We start from the raw sequence: 23,948 nt of genomic DNA on the forward strand, positions 1-23,948 counted from the left end.
AGTGGGACCAGAGAAAATCACATAGTATATCACATTCAAGGATATTGTTGAAACATTTCTTGGTGACTACAAAGCCAAACTATGTGCAGTTGTTTGACAACGTGCTTCAAGCACAGAAAGCCATGAAGTGCAACACATAATTAAAAATTAATTTTCTGCATTCCCATTTAGACTTCCTCCCTGTAAATCATGACACTATCGATGATGAGCAAGGTGAAAGATTTCAGCAAGACATTGCAGTCATGGAGAACCAGTATCAGGACAACTGAAATCCATCAATGCTGGCTGATTATTGTTGGACACTTATGCGTGAAGCCTCAGAGACTGAGTACAAATGAAAATCATCAAAACATGTTTAGCTTAGTTGAGCTATTGCAAAGCATCAGTACCATTCTGTGTTTAAATGCATTATATTCTTGTTTCTTGTTTCTCCAAATTCCTATGTGAGACATGTAGTCTGAAAATATATTTGTGTTCAACTTCAACCAGTCTATCTTAAACAAAAAAGATTTATGAGGAAGCAACACTCGAGACAAAAATGTATTGTCCGGTGTTCTTACACTGGTGTAATTTGTTTTACACTGATCCTACAGTGATCTTACTTTACTCTCCCAGTATTCCTATCAATGCCCCTCGGACTGTGTCTCTCACTTACAAATTTGGACCAATTTAAGGTATCCATTTAACTTACTAACCTGTACTGCTTTGGGAAATGGAAGGAAATTTGACAGGTTGGGTGCCCAAATGCTTTGGGTAAAGATGTGCAAAGTCCACACACAGGTAGGTGGGGGAGGTGGGGTCAGTATTGAAGCCAGGTCACTAGAGCTGCCTTTGGAAACCTAACAAGAATAGCTCAATAAATCTGACAGCATCAAAGACTGCAGATGCTGATGCAAGGTTTCAGCACAAAACATCAACAATTCCTTTCCTCCCATAGATGCTGCTGGACCCGTTAAGTTTATCCAACAGATTGGTTGTTGCCGAATTAACATGGCTGCTGGCACCATTTGAAGTTGTCACCATTGACCCCGTACCCCCAAGCCAATCTCACCACCTCCTTCCTTAAGGTCCATCTCAGAAGCAAATTAGCCACCTTTACCTGACCTGATCAACTAAGTGTGTAGTTGACATTTAATATGCTCAAGGGAACCAAGGATTGCCAATAAGCATGTATTACTCATTTCCAGATAATTTTCCATCACATTGGCTTTGATGTTTAAACATAGAGATTCAATGATTTGCTTGCTTGCCTTGTATCTGTAACCTAAGTATGACATTTCAATGTAACCTGCAACTTCCTGTCTGCAATACAAATATGATCTGCTGATCCGTGGAGATACCTGTGCTCTGATTATCATGCACAATGTAATAATACATCATGATCGATCCAATGAAATGCAGAATCTGTTTTATTAAATGAAATTAATTTCCAATCAAAAATTCGTGCATTAGCTGCAAGTCTGGCTTTGATGAGGAAATTCTGGAAATCATTAGACTTCTTAAATATGAGGCTTATATATCAAGATGAGTGTGACAACGCACTGAGGTCTATTTTTATCTATTTGGCTGTGTAGAGCATCAAACATTTGATGGCCTTGGGCCTCTACTCACTGCAATTCAGAGGAGTAAGGTGTGACCTCATTGAAAACAATCTAATGTTGAAAGGCCTCAATACAGTGAATATAGTGAGGATATTTCCTATGGTGGGGGAGCTTAAACCAGAGGACATGGCTTCAGAATAGAGGGACGTCCTCTTAGAACAGAAATGAGGAGGAATTTCCTTAGACAGAGTGTAGTGAATCTGTGGAATTTGTTGCCTCAAGCGGCTGTGGTGGCAAAGTCATTGGATATATTTAAGGCAGAGCTTATAGATAAGGGTAGAAGGCAAAAGATTGGAGCTGAGGGGGAAAATGGATCAGTCATGACAAAATGGTGGATCATACAAGATAGGCCAAATAGCCTAATTTTGCTCTTATATCTTATGGTCTTATTACAACACAGTACAGGCCCTTCAGCTAATGATACTGAGACAACCTTATAACCTAATCTAAGACCAATTTAATCCTTCCCTCCTACTTATCCTTCCATTTTTTTTCTATCACCCATATTCTTATCTATCTGTTTCTACCACCTTCAATGGCAGAATTTTCCACACACTTAACACTCTCTGTATAAAGGACTAACCTCCAATATTCCTCCAACACTTTCCTCTAATTACCTTAATATCATGCCTCTTTATTTTAGCCATTTCCAGTCTGGGTAAAAAAAATAGTCTCCGGCTACCCACTACCTATGCCTCTTATAACCTGGTAAGTCTCTATTAAGTCACTTCCCATCCTCCTTTGCTCCAAAGGGAAAAGCACTAGTGCACACAACCTATCCTCACAAGACATGTCCTCCAGAACAGGCAGCATCCCGGTTAATATCCTTGTATCCACTTTTGATTTTGTATTCCCCTTTGAATCAATTTCCTTCCTTTTCCCTGGTGTCGATGTACTTGATCTCTTTTCCAGCTCTCTCTATTTTTTGATGTTCCCTACTGCTGCTTTGGCTCTGTACATGTGATGAAAATTCAATTGCTTGTCATGACCTGTGTTACACTATATAGGAAATAAAATCGTGGATAAGGTGTGAGGATATTAGAACAGGGTGGGGATGTAAACTAGGGAAGGGTTAAAGAATTGTAAGGATAAAGATTGGAAGATAGGAGAAACAAGAACAGAGAAAAGAGAAATCAAAATGAGGGACAAAACAAGGCAATTAGAAAACACACAGAAATGCTGGAGGTCCTCATCAGGGTTGTTGGCAGCACAAGCAATTAACAGTCAATCTTCCAGGCTGAGTCCCTGCACCAGGACTGGAAAGGAAGGCAACAAAAGCCAGAACAAGAAAGTGGGTCAGGGAAAGAAGAACAAGCTGGCAGATGATAGGTAAAACCAGCTGAGGGGAAAGGTGGGTGGAGAAGTCAATTAGACAAATAATATTACAAAGGTTGTGACTTCAGGAAATTGTTTACATTTAAAAACATGGCAAACACACAATACATGGATATAAATCATTGCTGTTATGTCTCATAAGCATTTAAGAAATAGGAACAAGGGTAGGCTAATCAGCTCTTTAAGTTAGGTCTACCGTTCATGATAAAGGTTGATCCTCTATTGTGGTGCTATTGTCTGCATCGTCTGCATATTCCTCAATTCCCTTATTAGTCAGATCTCCTGATCCAGATACATTACAGTGAAATAAGTGAGGAAATGGGACTAATAGGATTGCTTGGAGGACTTCCACTTTGAAGAAGTATGTAATCCTATAAAAATAACGAATATACACAAATTTCCATGAATTTCTATTTCTACTTTCCTCCCACTCCCCACAAAACTCTTTTTTTTACTCCCACCTTGAAAACAGTGCACTTGAAAGACAGCAAGAAAAGCCAACTGTGTAAAAATTACTCAGTGCATACCATGGAGTTCCTGGCAGGGATCACGGTAGTAGCCTGGGTGGTTCAGAATCCAGCTGGCAGATGTTTCAGACAGGAGCAAATGTCAGAGCTAAAGCCAATTTTTAACCAGCTGGTTCACATTGACTTGATGCAGACCAAATTCATGGTCAAAGAAGGAGAGAAGCTACAGAAAATGATGAGATGATGTTTGACTTCATGTTTGACCATCCTTCAACTGCGAGTAGGTCAAGGCCTTGAAGAAGGTTACTGAAGAGGATTTGGCAGATGAAATAGGGGCTTTGCAGCATAGGGAAGCTAACACTTGCCTTTGTAACTTCTTACTTAATAAAACAAAGTTTTAAACATTCCTGCAAAGACCTTTTCGGTCATCAGACCAAGCTGTGGTTGCCAGAGTAACCGCAGAGCCACTCAGCTCTCTCTTGTGTTAAGAAGTGTAGTGGCCCCATGTACAATAATGAAATTCTAAAACTTGAAAAGGATCTGGTATTTCACCAAAGTCACTTTCAGTCAGTCTTTTGTATTGCTTGAGATAGTTAGCCATCACTTACACAATTTTAACCCATCACGTAAATGGTCTTAATAGTAGCACTGCTGATGACGTAGCCACTATGTATTTTAAATATGTTATAGTTTTACTATACCGTATTATCAAGTGGTCTCAGCAAGATGGTTGCTCATACACTGCAGCTGTCCCAACTTTAGCGATCAATGTAACATGAATATACAGCCACTTTAGATCATATAACTGTTGCTCAGCATCACTATCTTCTGTTCCAGCAGTACTGCATGGTTTTTAAAGGGTCATTTTAATTGTGTGTGTGTTTTTTTACATTTCCCAAACTCTGACATTATAACTCTCCGACTGATTCATTTCCTTTGTGCCCTAAAGCAGTTATGATTTTTTTCTTCTGCACTTTCTATCTGCCAAATGTGCTGCACATTAAGGCATCGTCTTGTTTGACAACACTGTCACTATTATAGGAAGACATACAAAGATAGTATGCATTGGTTAAAAATGTTAACATTTTTTGGATCGTGGCAGAGGCCAATACAAGAGCTGGATGTGTGTGGCCACAGCAGCAAGTTGATGTGTAGACTGAGGTAGGCTTCCAAATAAGGCATAGGTCAGAGTGTTCCAACTTGGACTAAAACACTATTGCAGCATAACCATGCCTGGTCATTTGGACTTGGAGATTAGAGATTACTTTGTCTTGTTCATGAAGACTATAGCAGGACAAGTCAAGGAGTCAAATGTAACGTGTGCTCACGATGAAATGGTTAGCCTGGTAATGAGGGGAAAAGAAAATGGCAAAAAAAAGATGACTGTATAAAACAAAGAAACTGACCATACCATCAGAAAACAAATCACCGAAATGGATAATCGCCTTTCCTGTTTTGGTGCTATTATTGCGTCAAATATTTCTTCAAAATGAATGTTCGACTTTTTATTTACCTTTTATCAAGTAGTTTTAATTTATAATTTAAAAATATGTGGCATTTTATTGCATTTAAAGATGCCCCTTCACTCTTTTGGTTACTTCCAAAAAAAAATTTGCAACTGAGAATTAGAAGGTACTGAAATTTTAAGGAATAACAGGAAAAAAAACAATGTAAATTTGCCTTCTTTCTAATTAATCCACATTTTTTTAAATTGAGGTATCATACAGACCCTTCTGGCAATTTGAGTGCAGCAGCCCAGCAATCCCACAATTTAATCCTAGCCTAACCAGAGAATAATTACAATGACCAATTAATCTACCAACCGGTATGTCTTTGGACTATGGGAGGAAACTGAAAGTAGTGGGGGAAACGTAGAAACTCCTTGCAAGCAGTTGTGGGAATTGATCCCCAGTCGCCTGTATGGTAAAGTGTCATGCTAACCACTATGCTACCGTGCCCCCACCCCCCCCTTGCATTCTTCCATGTTTCCATTTGGGATTTAGTGAGAGCGATGGAACATAGAGATATGGTGACATGGTTTTGGATGGGCTGAATGGACTGCTGACTTTTCCAGGTCTTTCCCAGTCTTATTTCACTGTCAAGACATTTTTTCTTATGGGATACAATTGCCATTATTCCAAATCCAACTTTCTTACTGCAAAATTCTAAATGCAATTATGCAGAGTAATGAATTTGCTAAGTCAAATCATGACTGCCTGGGTGTACACCAGTCATAAAAAGTAATGAATTTATCAGTTGTGTTATGGAATTTTTCTGATCCATGGAATGAGATTTGAAGGCTTCAGTGAAATATACAAGCATCATTTGGCGGTCACACTTGTCACTTGCTACATCCACACTTAACCCTATTGCAGAAAGTATCAAAGTTCAAAAGTTCAAAGTAAAGTTTATTATCGGAGTACATGCATGTCACCACATACAACCCTGAGGTTCTTTTCCTGTGGGTATACTCAGCAAATCTATAGAACGGTAATTATAAACAGGATCTGTAAACTGTAAGCATCAGGAACTGTAAACTGTAAACAAACCGTGCAAATGCAGATAATAAATAAATAACAATAAATAATGAGCATGAATAAGATTTAAAAAAATCCTTATATGTGTAGTTTTCCACTTTCCTCATGAGCCTGATAGTTGAAGGGTAGTAACTGTTCTTGAACCCGGTGGTGCGAGTCCTGAGGCTCTTGTATCATCTACCTGATAGCAGCAACAAGAAAAGGGCGTGGCCTGGGTGTTCAGGGTCTTCGATGATGGATGCTGCTTTTCTACGGCAATGTTTCATGTAGATGTGCTCAATGGTTGGGAGGGTTTTACCCATGATACACTGAGAGAATCCAGTACCTTTTGTAGGATTTTCAACTCAAAAAGCATTGGTGTGCCCATACCAGGCTGTAATTCAGCCAGTCAGCACACATCCGTAGAAGTTTGCCAAGGCTTTTGATGACGTGCTGATTCTCCGCAGATTCCTGAGGAAGTAAAGGCTCATGCTCTCCTTCCAATGACATTTACATGATGGGTCCAGGACAGGTCCTCTAAGATAGTGACACCCAGGAATTTAAAGTTACTGACCCTCTCCAGCTCTGATCCTCCAATGATTACTGGTTCATGGACCTCTAGTTTCCCTCTCCTGCAGTCTACACTCATTTCCTTGGTCTTATTGACATTGAATGAGAGGTTGTTGCTACTTGACCACTCAGCCAAATTTACAAGCTCCCTCCTGTATGCTGATTCATCACCACCTTTGATACAGCCCACAGCAGTGGTATCATCAGCAAACTTGTATTCGGTGTTAGAGCTGTACATAGCCACACAGTCTTAGGTGTAAAGCACGTAGAGCAAGGAGGGTGAAGTACACATCTCTGTGGTGTTCCTGTGCTGATGGAGACTGTGGTGGAGGCTTTCTTTGCCAATCCACACTGACTGAGGTCTACAAGTGAGGAAATCCAGGATCCATTTGCACAGGGTATTGAGGCCCAGGTCTTCAAGGTTATTGATCAGTTTTGAGGGGGTGATTGTGCTAAATGCTGAGCTGTAATCAATAAAGAGCATCCTAATGAATGAATGATGTTCCAGTGTTGCGTGAAGACCCAAAGAGATAGCATCTGCTGTAGACCTGTTGCTTCGGTAGGCGAATTAGATCCAAGTCGTCACTCAGACACGAGCTGATATGCTTCAACACCAGCCTCTCAAAACATTTCATCATTGTGTCTGTAAGTGCCACTGGGCAATAGTCATTTAGACATTATCATGTTCTTCTTGGACATCGATACGATTGAAGCCTGCTTGAAGCAGGTGGGCACTGCACACTGCCGGAGCAAGAGGTAGAAGATTTCTGTGAATGCAACAGCCAGTTGGTCAGTCCAGGTCTTCAGTACTCCGTTCAGACCAGATACTTTTCTTGGATTCACTCTCTTGAAGGCAGACTGCCTGTCATCTTCAGATACTGAGACCAAAGGATCATCGTGAGACATGGGATATGCAATGGTTCCTCTCTGTTCCCGCCAGACTTCCTATTTGAAATCCCGTGAAGAACAGCACCTTGAAAATATTAATCCCTTCTTTTAGTGGAGACACAACAGTTCTTCCGCAGAAATAATTAAAAAGTTACAGCCATAAACTCATATCACCTGGTTAGCTAATTATCGAATCTTATGAAATATGAGCCTTGCTGAAACTCTGGCCCATTCAAAAGTATTAATCTATTTGTAATTATAAGACAGTTAAACTATACAAAATGTACTTATACATTTAATCATTTAAATTTCTTCTTAATTAAGCTTAATTAATTTAAAATAAATCACCAATCGTTCTTCCGTATCCTGCACAGTTACATCCTTTTCATGGTGTCATTCTTTCTGAAGCAGGAAGCGTAGCAACATAGAAGGTCCTGGAGTAGAGTTCCCAATCTTCTTTATGCATGGACCAATACAATTTAGAAACGGATCTGTGGAGCCCAGGTTGGGACCTCCTATCCTGGAGGAACTCAAAGGGTCTGTAAGATTCTGTGGAAGGAAATGGACAGTTGATAGTTTGTGCTAAGGCACTTCATATAAACTGAAAGACTGTGTGCAGATATCCCTAAAAAAGGTGGAGAGGAAATGTGGTGGAAAGACTGGCAAACAGTAGCTGGTAGGCAGATGGAGGAGGTGAGGGTGGAAATGGTGATAAAGGGGGCTGAAGATGGAATCTGAAAGGAGAGGAGGAGCATAGAATCAAGTAGGAACAGTGAGAGTTGGAACAGTGAGAGGATGGGGCCTTTGGAAGGAGTGTGTGCAGATGGAGTGAGTGGAGGAAGGCATGGAAACAGGGTGATGGAGGACTTAGGTAAGTGTAAGAAGAATTGGTAAAGGACAGAGGCGGAACAGTTTATGTGAAATTGGAGAATTCTCTGTTCATGCTGTTAGATTGTAGATTATACAGGTGAAAGATGAGGTGTTGTTCAACTAGTCTGCCTCTAGTCTGCAGGAAGTGTGCACAGTTTGCAAATATCCAACAACTACTTATGATGATGTTTGACTTCAATGAAAGCATAACCATCAGTGTTGGAACAATTAACGTGACAACAACGTGGAGGAGTGCAGATATCCCCTAGGGTTACAGAGGAGGAGGCGTCATTTTGGGACCCATGGTTACCTTGACAAGTATTAATTGGATCATTTTTAGCTTCTGAGACTGAAAGAGGCTATTATGGGATTTGAAAGCAAGGATGAGAACTTTAATTTTGAGAAGCATAGACATCATAGCGGCTGATTTAGAATGCCCTGGAGCAGTTGAGTCCAGAGGAAACAAAGGCATGAATGACTGGATAAGTCAAAGTGTGGTTGGAACACACTCTGAAATGATCCATCACATGAATAATGTGGAGATGAAAATGAAGGAAAACCTTGGTGTCAAAAATAACTTCACAGTTGCGAAAAAGACATTTGCTTCAGACATACAATTGGGAGATTTCTGCTATGTTAACGCTAGAATGTTTGGTAACATTTGGGGCTTCCCCCAGCACATTCTTAGGTAGTGTTGGCTGTTAACACGAATGATACATTTGATTGCATGTTTTGATATCTTCTTCTTCTTCTTCATGTGCCCTTAGCTTCCAGTGGAGCATAGGCCATAGCTGACCACCCGTTTTCATCGTTCAAAATTGATGGTACGGTTGGAGCTCATCAATCTGCAATCATTTGCATCCACTGTACAGGAGATTGGCACATACAGCTCCACCAGAGCCCTGTTGGCTAGCCTTACCTCTTTCCACCTTTCACAGTGGAGACGTATGGTTGGACTTTGAGAGGTTGCTTGTTTTGAGGTACATGTGATAAATAAATGAATCTGAATCCGAGATCGTTAATCCAACAGGCTGCATAATAACAACGTACCAGTGTGGAAAGGAAGCTGCCTCAAAACATACTTGCTGGGATTGGGATTCTGGCAAGGTTCAAGTCATTAGCTAGGTGGCTAACTAGAGAGTGAGAGCAGGCAGGTGATGAGAATGAAAACTGCTGCCTTCATCATTGGCTTCAATCACCACAGTGTTTGGTTAACAAAATGGACTTCTGGCAAAGGTACTGTCGCGTCAACTACGATTATAGCCTGAGATTTAATAAGCACAATGTTCATACTCAGAGCCAAATGATGTTAGCCAAAGGTACACGCAAGTCTTTAAGTGTGACTCCTTGTCCAATAATATCACAATGAAGCTATTTAGAAAGGTTTATAACTTAAGTATGACATCTGAAGACATACACTTGCTGGGGGTCATAGCAATTATTCCTTTTTAGTTTATATAGCAAAATATTAACTTCAGCAAACAATTTTTTGACCTGTATGTGGACTGTAGATTAAATTTAAAATACAGCTCTGGACAGTAGATTCCTAGAGCTGAGAACAGCCATTAATGGAAAAAACAGACAATGCTGATCAACATTTATTTTGGGTGTCTGGAGCGTGTATGCAAAGAAGGAGGTGTAGAAGTAATTCAATTGAAGTATTGTAGATACATTTGCATAAATATAGAATTGTCCTTTGATCTTTAGAGTATAAAATGTCATGTAATATTGGGTTGAACCGGGCTTTTCTTCCAAAAGGGTCTGTATATGATGCCTGCTGCTTCTTTTTGTTGAATAAACTATTTCTGTATCCACTAGCTTCAGTCTCTCTCCAGTGACTTTGTTGACATTACAGCTATGCCTATCAGTGGATTGTCAAAACCTAGATTAGCAAAGCAATGTTGGACCATTGCCAAGAGGGGCAGTGTGGGATCTGCCCATAAACTGCTCATTAGGTTCTTATGCCAAGGATTGAGATGATATTAGGTAGATTACGGTTGTCAGCCAAATCATTAAACAGTAAATTTCACTGCAGTTCACGATCTTGCTCAGGGCAGGAAGAAATATTCAATGGGAGTAGCTAGGTCACCTGAAAATTCTATTTCCTTCCAGCTGATACAGAATAGCCAAAGCTGAGAGTGAGCCAACAAAGGAGTGAAAGAAACAAATCTGACGTTTTGAAGGGAGTCGAGACAGAAGATGAAGCATGTAATTCCAAACATACTCCCTCACTGAAGTGCCACTGTAAGAATCTCTGCCTCAGACAGGCTGAGTTGAGCTGCAAATCTGACCAAGACGTTTACAGACCAGTCCCAGAGGGAAGATCCATATTCAGCCACGCAGACTTTGACTAACTGTTCCAGACCATTTAGTAACCTGTATCAACAATGCTTTATTGGGAAAACAGATTCTCACAATGCCCTCTCCACACTAATGCACATTTGGAAATGCTTTGCAATTTGCTGGCATTCGGAGGAACATGGTTTCTCCTTTAAATGGGCATGCATCAGCAGAGAAATGTCTGTATAAAGAAAGAAAGTGTTAGAACAAGCACAATTAGCAAAATATCCTCCTGCTTGCAGTGTGAATTGATGAGCGATATACAACACCAGCTGCCTTACTAGATCAGTGAGGGTTGTCCCATGTGGGCAACACTTTTAGGATCAGTCAGTGGATTTATCCACTAGGTGCTCAAGCATCAGAAGAGAAGGCAATTGCTGGTAATCCCCCTCTTCCTGTTGTTCACTCACCACTCTGCCCAGCGAGTGCAGAGGCAGGACATGGCTCCTATCAAGCATTATGCTCAGGGTTACATGCAGCAGAATACAGTACTATCAGTCAGCATGATGAGTGAGGAGGAAAGAATCATAAGCATCCAGTGCTGTGCCAGAGCAATTTCGAGCCTCAATATATTGCGTCAAACACAAAGTGCTCAGCCTAGCTCCTGATCTCAACGATCTAATTCAGGAAGTTGCTGAGCGGAGACACGCTACGGAGTGAAGGAAAATCAAGCCTTTATCTTCCACAAGCACGACAGATTCTGCAGATGCTGGAAATCCAGAATGGCATACACGAAATGTTGGAGGAACCCAGCAGGTAAGGCAGCATCTGCGGGGAGGAAGAAACAGTCAATGTTCTGCCCAAGGTCCTTCATCATGACAGTGCCCAGTAGATGAAAGATGGCAGCTTGATGGAAGATGGCCCCAGATAGGTGGTGAGATTTGTGTGGATGCTGGGTGTAGGGGGTGAAGTCCAGCAGCTTGATCTAGAAATAGTGCTTTTTATGGTTTGCAAATCTGTGTCCAAACAGAATAAAATAAATTAGAGCTCAGGTCAGTGAGAGTGAAAATGCATGATATTTCAATCATTAAAATTTATATATTTTGTTTGGATCTCGACCCAATTAGCCATTTATTCTCATTCTTCCCATTTCTTTCACCTCTGTGTTCCTATTTACAGAAACTCTGATTCTGCCAGCCTTGATTGGAATTGAACTGTGATCAGCTCACATCGCAGAGACTCCTGCAGTTCACTAAATGAACTGCAATTTCAAGCTCTTGAAACATCCAGGCTACCCATTCTCAATCACAGCGGCAGAAATAGTGAAGCAGGCAAGATTTCTACAGATGCTTTTGGGACTGCCTTTAAGAAAGGCTTTGAGAAAGCCCAATTTAAAACAGCAGCTGTTTCCTACATCATTCAATTAAATTGAGTATGCTGTAGGTATATTTTAACTGAATTATAACTTGTTACTGCAAAGCCAGAGATGGACCATTGAAAAAAAAACCTGCTGTTTACATCTAGGATTCAATTGGCAACGCAAAACAAAAGTATTTTTGAACTTTGCTTGAAACCACTATAAGCAAATGCCTATTTTTTGACACCCAAACAAAAATAAATACTACCGTTATAAAAGATGAAATCTTATACACCATCAACCATCTGCAAAATACCACAACAAACCGAGAGTGTGCCAGATTTCACTTTGACCTGTGCACTGTAAATAAACCTCCAAGCTAATATCAGCAACACAATCCTTCATACCTAGGTTACATGTAAGCAGAGGTTTGGAATAAAATGTGTGTGAGAAAAAGGCAAGGATTTCTGACACCAAATTCCACCACCACTTTCTAGACTCCCCATCCCTTACCAGCCCCTAAGCATGGTAATCTCCATGAGCAACATACCCTTGTTTTCTTAGCCAACCAAAAACATGAATTAAACTCAGCCAGAAGAGCATGTCCTTGGCAAATAAGATTAAGAGATCCCAAGACATTCAAAAAATATATTAGGTGCAAGAAGGTTACCAGTGAAAGAGTGGGTCATAGTAGGAACCAAAGATGTCCTCTGAATGTGGAGGCTGGGAGTGACACAAGAGAACATCTGCAGATGCTGGGAATCTAAGAAACACACACAAAATGCTGGAGGAACTCAGCAGCCCAGGCAGCATCTATGGAAAGAGTACAGTCAATATTTTGAGCCAAGACCTTTCAGCAGGACCAGAGAAAAAAGGATGAGGAGTAGAGTTAAAAGGTGAGAGGGGAGGGAGAAACACAAGGTGATGGGTGAAACCGGGAGGAGGAGGTGTGAAGTAAAGAGCTGAGAAGTTGATTGGTGAAAGAGATCCAGGGTTGGAGAAGGGGAACTCTGATATGAGAGGACAGAAGGTCATGGAAGAAAGAACAGGGGGGTAGGAGCCAGAGGGATGTGATGGGCAGGTACGGAGATATGGTGTGAGAGGGAAAAGGGTTTGGGAAATGGTGAAGGAGGAACATTATTCGAGAAATCAATGTTCATGCCATCAGGTTGGACAGTACCCAGACAGAATATAAGATGTTGTGGCCTGAGTGTGGCCTCATCACAACATCGGAGGAGGCCATGGATGGACATATCGGAATGGAATAGGAAGTGGAATTAAAATGGGAGGCCTCTGGGAGATCTTACATTTTCTGGTGGATAGAATGCACTTAGTGTCTTCTTTTACACATAGGGCTTTGAGCATAGTTTTTCATTGATTTTGTTGTATTTCTTTGTTCTACTCTGAATGCCAGCAAGAAAATTAATCTCAGAGTAGTACATGGTGACATTTACAGTACATACTTTGATAAAAAATTTATTTGAACTTTGAATACTTCTCATCCACAAGGAGAATGTAGAAGATAGCGATTCTGAGGAGGGATATGTTTATAATTAGTATCAAGGTGGAGGTATTGGATGTTAGATGACACACAATGATTTGGATTTATCCTAACACTGTGGAAAGCAAGAATGCAGATAGCTACTGTTCTAATGGAAATTTTTGCACAGTCATGAGCCACAGGCATCAGAACTTTGAAGGATAGCTAATGTGACTTTATTTAAGAAGCGCAGCAGTGATAAACCAGGTATCTATGGGCCAGTGAGCCTTACATCAGGGGTAGTGAAATTACTGGAGGAAGTTTTATAGAGTAGGATTTATGTACATTTGGAAAAGCAAATGGATCAGACTTCAATTTCCCTTCTTCCAGAGGACAGCTCACTGATCAGGCAAGGGTTTGGCTTGGATGTCATTCAGTAACTCTGTTATTAAAAATGGAGTTGAGAGCACTGACAGAAACCGTAAGGTTTTTGACCAATTCAAAGGTTACTGCCATCCTGCTACTACCAGGCAAAGATAGCGAAATCTACTGAGGTTGATTCAGTGTGGGAGTTGTGTACCCAGGGCATTCTTTGATGCCTGGTGTCATCTTCACTGAAGAAGATATTCTGACTTGTCATCACTGCAAGGGCTAATCTACAATTAATTGCCAGGAAATAGCATAGTCGCTTTGTATTATATGAAAATTAAGTCGTTTACAAAGACAGAAAAGAACCATCAAACACCAGTAGCTGTTTGAACCTATCTTTCTCAAAGTTACATCCTTCAGCCTGACTTGCTTATTCCTGTGTTCCTTATTTTAATACATTTTTCAGAACTGGAAATTTAATAAACTAAGTACATTTGACCATTTCTTGCTTCTTGTCATAAAGACTTGGGGCAGCACTCTTCACAAATCTGGCCCCATTTACTCAATACATTAAAATTGTGTGGTGTGTAACCTAGCAGTTTTAATGATATCAGATAAATAAGGGATACCACTCTGACTTTGAGTGCAGTCTGATTAGTTGAAAAGAGAAGGAGGCACTTGAAGTTGCAAATCTGAAAGAAACGGTACCCCAATAGTTTAAATAGGAAAATCACAGAACCGAGAACTTGAGAAGATGGCAGCTCTAGTGCTCCCTCTAATTGGCAGATTTTAGCCACAAAAAATGTCAAGTCTTCACAATGAACTGATGAACTTCTGAGACAGAAGCTTCCAAATATTACCTATTAAGAGAGGCAAATGCAATTAAATCTCTAATTAATATTTTTCCCACATTTCTGTTGGAAAGTACTTCTTGGAGATCATGGTCACCCTTGTAGTCTCTTTCAGCCCTACAAGATCTCTGCACTTTTCCAGGTCTGGCCCAGCCTTCTGCACATCCTGATTGGGCTGCTATGTTTCAGTCTAAACACCTTCATTTATCATCTGCTCTCTTCACTAAACTGTTCTGCAAAACCTCCCTCTAACCAAAGCTATATTCATGTATCCTAGCCTGTCCTTATGTGGCTTGGTGCCAAGGTTTAGTCTGACAAAGCTCTTGTCAGGTGTCCTGGCAAACTGCAGCTTAAGTTACAGGTGCTCTATAAATGCAAGCTGTTCTTGCCATTGTTATTGTCACCCACAGTTGAAATCCTTGCCAAATCACACCAGGAAAGACTGACCGAAGGCCAAAGGCTGCTGTCAACTGAGGAACCACATGTGGTCAAACCCACGAGCTGAGAATAGGAAGAGATGGTGAAAGTATCCAAAAAAAAAACAGTTGCTTCAATGTATAAAAAGAAACGAAGGACTTTCAGCATAGAGTTTACAACTGCTGGAGTGAACCAGCAAGTTAAATTAATGCTCTTGCACCAACATTTTAAGTTATAGATAGATCACTTAACATGTACAATTTCTTCTTGTTTTTTTAAACTATCAAACAGGATAAATGGGCTATACTTAAAATTCTCACCAGAATTATACATGTGGTGGGGAAGAACAATGCAAATCCATACTTTTCTTTTGAAATCTGGGACCACATGAGGCTGTTATCATTAACAATCACATTCAGGCCAAAACTGAGTGCCTGTTGGTGACTCACACTGCCAGATTTATTTTTAGCTCTGCCTTATTCACTGGTTAACCTGAAAGAATGTGCCTGCACTGCAGCAGCTTTTGGTGGAGACGCCTGTAATTCACAGTCGGTTTCACTGTACCTGCAATCTGTAAAAAAAAATCAACCCTAAATGAAAGTTTGCTTTCTTAACCCTAAACATCTGTTACATAATGGAGGAGACAACAGAATGCATTGCTCAGTAAACAAATCCGATATTCTAAACTGCTCAGATGTCACAAAGTGCAGACCCAGGTCACTGCAATATTAACTTGCACAGTCAGTTTCAACTGTTTGCAGATGGGCTGGGAAGATGATACATCTGCAAATTGCATCTGGCTCCCTAACAACACGCCATGGGCCCCGTGGTTTTAATAATGTGCATATCACTGTCAAACTCTGTCTGCTGCATTCCCATTAACTTCCATATCTATTTTAAATGCTTACCTGTCTACTGGAATAAGGACGATTTTGAGTAAAATCAATATTGTGCTTCCACAGTCTCTGTAGATCAATATTTTCACTGTGCTGTGTTCATATGTGGGTTATTGCTGTTTGGCTTATAATTTCCCAGAGCAGTGTTCGTTTACCTGGGTGGCTTGCAGCTTAGATGATTACTTCTCCTTCAGACGTGCTGTGGGGAAACTTATAAATAAATTAGAGGAAAATCCAGCAAAGCTTAAAGAAAAGGTGGATTTCAATTATTGAGTAAAATACAAACATTAGCCACTCATATCAGGATCAAAGCAAGGAGTTCATTCCTGAGGGAGAAAGAAACTCAGGATTCAATGAGCCTGAGGGCAAATGATGTGCCAGTGTGCTCTGTGCAAATTCAGTCACTGGTTATTGAAAAGAAATTCTACGTGGTGTTATACAGAAGGAAGCCGTGTGGCCCATCAAATGCATGTTGGTTCTCACAGCAATGCTGGCTATAATCTATTCTCTCTTACGTGTCTGTTGTTGTAACATGAACAAAGTCACCGGAGAGGCATTGAAGCTCGTTGATACAGAAGTGTTTTCGTCAAAGTGAGACACTGCCAGAAGAAGAGGCCTCTCGACCCAATACTACATGACATTTTATATGCTAAAGACCAAAAGCAGCAGTCGGAGATTCCTATAGTTATAATAGTTCCTCTGAATTACACATAATTTCCATACCTTCTTCACATCCACACTCCAGACACCAAAAAGGAATGTTTATCAGCATTATCTGGTTTTCAACGAACTGGTTTTCACAGCTCCAGGAAACTATTGTCCAGGGCTGCATTTTAAATTTAATCTACAATCCACGTTCAGGTCTAAAGACTGGTTGCTGAGGTTAATATTTGCTATATACCCTAACTCCAGGATATACCCTATCAATCCCATTTGATTCCCCTCCAGCTCCCTACAGATGGAGTAAATAAATAAATAACTTGCTACCAGCACATATTAAGACGTGGAAGGCATTTGAAGCACCTAAGGGAAGTCTACCGAGTCACAGAGAGAATGTGCAAAATCCACATCCAAATCAGAATTCGGCAGATGTCAGGACTCAGCAGCACAATCCACTGCTCCACTTGACATCCTTGAATCTCATTCATAAAGCATATTAGGTGCTATTAGGAGTCTTGGGATGCTACTCATTAAATTCAGCTAGAACAAAGCAAAAGGACATGTGGGTACATTCATTAGTTTTGCTGTCTCACAGCTCCAGTGATTCGGATTGCATCCTGACTTGAGCATTGTCTGCATAGACAAGATTATCCAATGACAAGTTTGGGTTTCCTTCCATATTCTATACAGCTGCAAGAACAGTAGGTCAATTGGCAACTGGAAATTACTCCTTATTGTGTGCTAATCTTAAAGAATAAAATGCAGTGGAATAAAGCGAGAGTGGGACTGATAAGGCTGTTTCTCTCATAACTAACATGGAAGCTTTGGTCCGAATATCTTCTTCCATATTTTTATAAGTGGAAGATAAGATGAGAAGCCTTCTCAGTCATTCACACTTGCTCCGCCATTCAGTAAGATTACAAGTTGTCTTCCAAGACCTTTAATTAGTTATTGTGCCTTAAAATACCCTCCTATCCTCTCACTGCCTTTTTTGCCTGCCTCCACCATTTATCCACATGTCTCTCAGTTCAGCCTCTCCTATCTGGCTGCACCTGCCTGTCATCCTTCACTCATCATCAGTCCATCAATCACCTACTGCTGAGTTTAACCACTCCCCCTCTCCTCTTTATATCAATCCTAATGCAAGGGTTTGCCTTGAAACATTCTCGTTCCCCCATCCCAGCACGCCACCACCAAAGATTGCTTCCAGCTCCGGATTCCAGTGTCTCATACCTTAAACGCACATTGAGAAGGTCTAATTTTGTATAACTGGTGTAGGTGTTGTGATGTATCGAACAAGTACTCATGCCCCGGCCGTTGCGGGCTTAGCGAATGCGAGCTTTGCAGCAATTTGCCTCTGTGTGATGGACTGAGACTCTGGGCCCACTACGGCTATTCCCGGCTAGGGTTTGTGGACTCAATTTTGTTCTGAATGCCAATGCTTCCTTTATTGTTTGAATGATTTGATTTGTTTCTCTCTCTCTCTCTCTCTCTGCGCAACAGGTGTTGGTTTTTTTTTAAAAATTGGGTTATCTTGGGGTTCTTCTTTTATGGCTGCCTGTTAAGCAGAAGAATCCCAAGTTTGTATAACTTATAGATACTTTGATAATAAATGTACTTCAAACTTTGAAAATACTAACAGTACATAGCTCGCATGTTGTAATTTTGTTCATATAAGTGAGATCTACAATGAATCCACAATTTTCCCAATCTCTGGGAAATGTGCTTTCAGAGACCTGTGCACAAAAGACTGTGCCAGCATTCATGTGAGATAAGTGAATACTGACAGATTCCAGTGGTTTTGCTTACAGCGAGTTTGTGATCTTTACGTTGGCGGGTATTTGTGAGAATAGCCAATGAGGCATCAATTGGCAGGGATAATGATAGCAGTCTATCAGCATTGAAATAAGTTGGAAATAAAATGTTTGGTTTAACAAACCTTAATAACAAAACTGCTGCTTTTTCTAATGGTTACAAGACATCATAGAAACAGAGTTTTATTCTAAAGTCATATTACAAACAACATTAAAGCAATAGCAAAAGTCTTTGATAAAAACACAAAATGCTGGCAGAACTCAGCAGGCCAGACCGCATCTATGGGAGGAGGTAGTGACGACGTTTCTGGCCGATACACTTCATCAGGAGTCTTACGATGTGATACAGGCCCTTTACTCTCATCTTCCTACTGTTGCAATTTCTTTCCTTTAGTGGCCAAGATATACAGTATAGAAATGTGGAACAATAAGCAGGAGGAACTCAGCAGGTGGGAAAATACCTGAGAAACGACAGGAACTGATAATATTCCTTGCATCAACACCCTACATCAGGACCCATTCTGACTCTGATGCAGGGTTTAAAATCAATGAGTCCTTCCCTCCTTCAGATGCTGTTCAACACATTGAGTTCCTCCAGCAGATTGTTTGTTGCCCCTCAAACTGCAGTAAGTGTTGTCTCTTGTTTCCTCAAACCTATAAATGTTCACTTTAGTCTTTGCTGTTCTAATGCTCCATTCATTCCCCAATATCTCTGAAGTTCTTCTTCAGCAGTATTTTATGTTACACTTTTCCAGTTTAGGTCTTTGATCTGGATTATCTATGTCAGCAGGTACAGTAGTGCAGAGCTTCCAAAAATTACCATCAGTATATCACATAAGTGCTTACATATATGGTGTGGTACAGTGGGAACAAAGCTGACATCCATGTCAGCTAATGGTTTGAAGGCCACTCTTGGATTCAGGAAGTTAGAGTGGCACTCTTAATCAACACTATGGCTGTAAACATGAGTTCAACAAAGAACAGAAGTTATTTCTAGTACATTAGTCAATACCAAATCCCTGAACTACCGAGCTAGGTTACATGGTTATTAACAGTTTACTATATTGGCAGATTGCTGTGTGAAAATTGCTTGTCACCATTCCTTACATTAGTACTGTAGCCACACTTCACAAAGGATTTCATGGTCCACAAGTTGCTTTGGGATATCCTGACGTTGTGAATTAACTCTTTCTTGAATTTATCCATCTTCTGGGCATTCCTTATGTGATCAAACAGAAGGGTTTTGGCCCAAAATGTCAACTGTACTTTTTTCCATGGATGCTGCCTGGCCTGCTGAGTTCCTTCGTCATTTTGTGTGTTTTGCTGAGATTTCCAGTATTGGCAGATTTTCTCTTGTTTTCAAACTAAATCTTAACTAGGTCCGATTAATTAAAAACAAAGGAGCAACAATTCACAGTGGAACAGGAAGAAATAGTCAAGGAACAGGGGTTGTAAAAGTAATTGGTTTCAGCGCAAGAATTAGTGAAAGGGATTTTGAAATGTGCTACATGTGACACATATGAATACCTCTGGGAGTGTGCAAGGGAATGTGCTTTCTTACTGCAGCCTTTTCTGTGATAAGAAGACTTTGTTATTTTCTGTTGTGATAAAAATTCATCTCCTGGCGAGCTTACATTTTGAAGAAATCTTCTCTTGAGATTGGAGCGGGAGCTTATCCCATCAGCAGCAACCTAAGTCACGTTTGCCAATTGTCTTATATGCTAACACTCATGTAAACTTGAGTGTTTTCAGCTTGCAGGGCTAAATCCGCAAATAACAATGAACCCAAAAACTATGCTTCTCATGTAATCATGGCCTACTGATAGCAACTATCAAAACTATTGGCATTATTAATGTTTCAGGCAAGAAATCATCTTCCTGCACGTGCTGCCTCTGCACCTCGGGTAGTGGACACATTGGGTAAGAGAGCAAGATGACTCTAAATGGATTTTTTGGAAAAAATATTTTCCATGATGTAACTGATTCACCCTGTTGGTGGATTCTGCACTGTTTCCGGCCCTACTTCTACCACAGGGCTGTCTCTGGAAGCAGCACAATATAAAGTACGTAAGTGAGAGCAAGAACAGTCCATCTGCTGCTGATGCTACTTATTGATTACAGCTCAGTTTTCAACACCATCATACCCTCAGTACTAATCAACAAGCTTCAAAATTCAGGCCTCTATACCTCCCTCTACAAATGGATCCTCAACTTCCTCCTCAGGAAACCAGTTAGTGCAGATTGGAAATAATCTCTCCTCCTCGCTGACAGTCAACACTGGTGCACACTTAGCCCACTGCTCTACTCTTTCTACAGCATATGGCCAGGCACAGCTCAAGTGCCATCTATAAATTTGCCCATGACACAACTGTACGTGGCAGAACCTCAGATGGTGAAAAGCCGGTACACAGCAGTGAGATATTGTAGGTCAGCTTGTTGAGTGGTGTCACCACAGCAACCTTGTACTCAATGACAGTAAGATCAAGGAATTCACTGTGGACTTCAGGAAGAGGAAGTCGAGAGAACACAGAACAGTTCTCATCAAGGGATCAGCAGCGGAAGAGGTGAGCAGTTTCAGGTTTCTGTGTGTCAACGTCTCTGAAGATCTATCCTGGGCTCAACATATCGATGCAATTACAAAGGAGGCACAACAGTGGCTATAGTTCTCTGGGTGTTTGAGGGGATTTTGTATGTCACCAAAGACTCTAACAAATTTCTACAGATGTATCTTGGAGAGAATTCCAACTGGTTACATCGCTATCTGGTATGGAAGGGCCACAGCACAGGAACCAAAAAAGTTGGAGAGGGCTGCAAACACAACTAGCTCCCTTATGGGCACTGGCCTCCAAGTATTTTATATAATATAAAAACTATTGTAATTTACAATTTTTATGTATGGCATTGTACTGCTGCCGCAAAACAATAAATTTCATAACGTATGCCAGTGATATTAAACCTGATTCTGATTAACTTCACCACTCGAGTCTTTCTCAGACCTCATTTCCTCTTCTATACCAGATCCCCACAGCCCTCATAAAGAATATAGCCTTCATTTTATCTTATGATACACCATACATTATGAGATTTCCCTCCTTTCTGATGCAAGCATCAATCAATGGTGTAAATAAGACTTGCTATTAGTCCCAGTCAAATCCCAGTCCTACTGAGAAGTCAGCCAAAACAAGTCTAGAAACACAACTTACACCTTTCTGTAAGGGCTCAGTCACTGGTATTATCTTGCCTGACACACTAATTGTCCTGCATGACCACAAAGCTGACAAGGGAATATTGTTGCCTACATGTCATGTGGATGTGAATTATGGGAATACCCTTGTTAAATTTGCAGTCACCACTGCCAATGGAACAAATCCATCATCTTACGTTCATGATGTGAGTCTTCCTGGGCAGAATATTTATCGGAATTGGTACATCGCCTTGCTATTCATCTAGAAGATGGTGATTGGCCTTTAAATGTACATCTGTAATGAATTTGCCTTGTCTCTTGGTTGCTTCTGTAATGAGGAAAATTTAAGGTGAACACGACAATAGCCAGACCTCTGACCTCAGACCAGGCGGTCTGGAAGACAGGGATTTATCTCAAAAAACACGAGGAAATCTGCAGATTCTGGAAATTCAAGCAAAACACACAAAATGCTTGTGGAACGCAGCAGGCCAGGCAACATCTATAGGAAGAAGTACAGTCGATGTTTCGGGCTGAGACCCTTCGTCAGGACTAACTGAAAGAAGAGATAGTAAGAGATTTGAAGGTGGGAGGGGAAGATCTGAAATGATAGGAGAAGACAGGAGGGGGAGGGATGAAACTAAGAGCTGGAAAGTTGATTGGCAAAAGGGATACACAGCTGGAGAAGGGAAAGGATCATGGGAAGGGAGGCCCAGGGAGAAAGAAGGGGGAGGAGAGCACCAGAGGGAGATGGAGAGCAGGCAAGGAGTGATTGTGAGAGGGACAGAGAGAGAAAGGAAGAAAAAAAGGGGTGGGGAAATAATAAATAAAAAAATACATAAATAACTAAGGGATGGGGTAAGAAGGGGAGGGGGGCATTAACAGATGTTAGAGAAATCAATGCTCATGCCATCAAGTTGAAGGCTACCTAGACAGAATATAAGATATTGTTCCTCCAACAATTTGGAGGAACAATATGGAGGTTTGGATTCATTTTGACAGTAGAGAAGGCCATGGGTAGACATATTAGAATGGGAATGGGACATGGAATTAAAATGTGTGACCACTGGGAGATCCTGCTTTCTCTGGCGGACCGAGTGTAGGTGTTCAGCGAAACGGTCTCCCAGTCTGCATTGGGTCTCACCAATATATAAAAGGCCACACAGGAAGCAGCGGACGCAGTATACCACACCAGCCGACTCACAGGTGAAGTGTCGCTTCACCTGGAAGGACTGTCTGGGGCCCTGAATGGCGATGAACAGATCTCCAGGGTATACTGGAGCATGTGCTTTACTTCACCCAAAGGAAGACCTACAATTTGGCTCACGCATATCACAGCGCTAAATTGTAATCGCTGGAGCAAGGTGAATATTTATTGAAGCTCCATTGCTCTAACATCTCATTAAGACGTGACTGTGACACTAAACTTTACAAAGTCATGAGAAACCAACTTGTCTTAATTAAAATTAAAACAAAGTCTTAGTAATAATATTGCTGCTGCTGGGAGGCAAAATTAAAGCTACATCATGATATAGTGGTTTCCACCTTAGGAGATGGATATATGCTTCCTTTGCATCACAGTATACCTTAGGCTTGCAATATTATAGATATGCTATGCCAAGCTATAAGAATATAGAAGAAAAGGTGAGACTATAAGGGGCAAGTTAAAGATTTACAATAAACAGTAGAAAGTAAATACATAGCTACGAACAAAATACAAAGGGATATTAATCTTGTCATGTTGTTGACATCATCAGAGTGATTCCATTGAATTAGTGCCTTGTACTTCACTGATGAATCTCCATTACCATTCACTTACAGCACTTACTCCATCAAAGAAACTCAAAAGACAAAGAACTAGCCAAACAATCAAAATTGACAAAGTAAAATTTAAAATTCATGATCTGGATATGGTGACTGAGTGTCATGAATAGTGATACATTAGCTCATGAATAAAATGGAAAAATCACCAATGTCATCTTCCATTTGCAGAACATGCTTCATGTTCAGTATCATGCCTGCATTATGTGGTAACTGCACACAGTCTTCACTGATCATTTCTCTGGCTTTCTCGAGCTGTCTGCTTGAATACTAACCATATATTTACGGTGAAAGGTTTGATAGCCCAAATGGCATAACTATAATGCAACAGACCATTGGGAAAGAAGTTTTAAAATGAAAGAATTTGTGAAATCAACTGGCATGCTGTTCTCTTATAATATGGACTTTTCCACCTCACCTCTGATTATGTCAGCATGGACGTTAATGCACACATGTGTTTAATGACATAATTAAATGTACCCCTGGTGCTGTGAATAATTCAGATAACAAGCCATGGTCAGTGCATGAAAGTGTTCAGTACAATTTTAGCCCTGTCATGATGAAGAAACATAGAA

The 23,948-nt window shown here is 40.7% G+C and overlaps 1 long non-coding RNA gene across 1 annotated transcript in view; it reads right to left on the reverse strand.

The window, feature by feature from the left end:
• Window positions 1-5,794: 5,794 nt before the first annotated feature.
• Window positions 5,795-23,948, reverse strand: part of LOC132404204 (uncharacterized) — a 238,517-nt gene continuing 220,363 nt past the window's right edge. The window contains exons 6-7 of the long non-coding RNA XR_009515460.1: window positions 7,726-7,926; window positions 5,795-7,462 (exon numbers count right to left, since the gene is read on the reverse strand). This is a non-coding gene — a long non-coding RNA (uncharacterized LOC132404204). The remainder of the gene's footprint in view (window positions 7,463-7,725; window positions 7,927-23,948) is intronic.

Source organism: Hypanus sabinus, chromosome 13 (assembly GCF_030144855.1).
Source record: "Hypanus sabinus isolate sHypSab1 chromosome 13, sHypSab1.hap1, whole genome shotgun sequence".
Taxonomy (NCBI): Eukaryota; Metazoa; Chordata; class Chondrichthyes; order Myliobatiformes; family Dasyatidae; genus Hypanus; species Hypanus sabinus.